Source organism: Octopus bimaculoides, chromosome 28 (genome assembly GCF_001194135.2).
Source record: "Octopus bimaculoides isolate UCB-OBI-ISO-001 chromosome 28, ASM119413v2, whole genome shotgun sequence".
In the NCBI taxonomy this organism is placed as follows: domain Eukaryota; kingdom Metazoa; phylum Mollusca; class Cephalopoda; order Octopoda; family Octopodidae; genus Octopus; species Octopus bimaculoides.
The window spans coordinates 7,576,978-7,579,022 of NC_069008.1; the positions used below are offsets into that span (position 1 = coordinate 7,576,978).

Sequence of the window (2,045 nt, forward strand, 5' to 3'; positions counted from 1 at the left end):
GTAAATCTCTTTAAGTCTGGCAGCAACACAGTAAGAGAATTTTGAGTATATTAAAGAACAGTAAAGAATGATTCTAACATTTTCAGGAAGAAGGTAAGAAATTCTATTTAACATACCAAAAGTACGGGTATTTTGTTTTAATAAATTGCTTATATGTGTTTTGAAACTGAGGGACTCATCAATATGAATGCTGAGAAATTTTGTTGCTGTTACATGTGAAATTGCTTTACCTGTGATGAGGACATTAGGAAGAAGCTGTTTGGACTTTGTGGAGAAAAGCATGCAGCAGTGTTTTTTTTATATTAAGGGTAAGCCAATTAGTGATAAGCCATTGATAAACCTTGTCCAGTTCTGAATTAATTGTATTGACTAGGGAGGGAAGGTCATGGTGACTAATAAAGATAGTAAAGTCATCACCGAAATGTAGAAAATTTAATAAATTAGTAGAATTGCACATATCATTTATATAGATAAGGAACAGTAATGGGCCCAGTATGGACTCCTGGGGGGGGGGGACTCCTATTTGATCTAGACATGAATCGGAAGTTGCTGAAGACGTATTTGGTAGTTTGACAAGGAGCAGAAAAGATGAAGAATACAAAGTATTTATAAATTGATTTCCAGCATTAGTTGGATTTAAGATGTTAATGTTAAAATCACCAGATACAATGACAGCATGGTGTGGATTTCAGGGGCAAAATATTTGATAGACACACATTAAATTCGTGGATGCTAGCATCAGGAGGTCGATAAACTCCTATTACAGTGCATGTAGAGGAATTAATTGTTATTTTAACAGAATATACTTCAATATTATTATTAAAATATGACCAGTCATCTATTAAAGGAGAACATAGTTTGGATTGTACACATACATTTATACAACCACCTTTTTCATGATCATGAAAAATATGGTAGTTATTGTAGCCAGATATATCTGCACTATTGTTTATACTAAATCAGGTTTCAGAAAATACAAGAATTTCAGGCATTTCACATAAATCTTTTAAGCATAATAAGAATTTGTCCATGTTTTTATTAAATGAATGCACATTAAAATGGGTTAAGAGAAAATTATAATTAGTTTTAGAATGTAAATCATTAAAAGTTTGAGAGTCATAATGCTTACAGCTTTTTATACTAAATGGTTCAATATTTTCAGGTGTAGCCATTATCGATTCTGTTTATCATGTGACAGTGTCACAATCTCATTCTTTGCATTAAATTCTTTAGTTGGGATGTCAACAATCTTTGCTATTGATGTGTCAGCTGAGAGTAATTGAAGTATATTTTCAGTCTTTAGGTCTGCATGGGCCTCAAGTATGATTTCGTGATTATACAATTCTTTCTCGTTATTGGATGTGCTTTTTTGTTTTTGTTTTTTCTAAATCCAAATTGCATTGGAGTTTGTTCGAGAAAATGGGGTTGGGTCGGGTAGTTGCCTCACATTCTCATTCTGTGGCTTGTTTATATGAAGTAATTGGGAATTTGCAAGAGGGCTGAGATTTGGCACATTCAGTTTGTTAGTTGAGGAACCAGGTGTTGTGTCCTTCAGAATTTTGGGGGTTTGAAAAATCTTACCCAAAGGAGGGGAGATGGAGGCGATGAATCCAATGTTGGGAAGGTCAGTTGGAGTCCATGATTATACAATATATGAAGATCTTCAATAAAAAGATCTCGTTACCCTATTCATAATCCTCATATTGAAAACATCTATACACAACATCATCATCATCATCGTTTAGCGTCCGTTTTCCATGCTGGCATGGGTTGAACAGTTTGACTGGGGTCTGGGAAGCCAAGAGGCTGCACCAGGCTCCAATCCGATCTGGCAAAGTTTCTACAGCTGGATGCCCTTCCTAATGCCAACCTCTCAGAGAGTGTAGTGGGTGCTTTTTATGAGCTACCGGCACAGGGGCCAGAGGGGGATGGCGTCGACCATGTTTGGATGGTGCTTTTATATGAAACCAGCATGGGAGCCAGAGGGGGTTGGCATCAACCACATTTAGATGGTGCTTTTACGTGCCACCAGCACGGGAGCCAGT

The 2,045-nt window shown here is 36.5% G+C and overlaps 1 protein-coding gene across 1 annotated transcript in view; it reads left to right on the plus strand.

Moving 5' to 3' along the window:
- Positions 1–9: 9 nt before the first annotated feature.
- LOC106879029 (uncharacterized) overlaps positions 10–2,045 on the plus strand; it is a 106,411-nt gene continuing 104,375 nt past the window's right edge. Inside the window, exon 1 of the mRNA XM_052977325.1 lies at positions 10–93. The gene's annotated coding sequence lies outside the window, so the exon portion shown is untranslated. The remainder of the gene's footprint in view (positions 94–2,045) is intronic.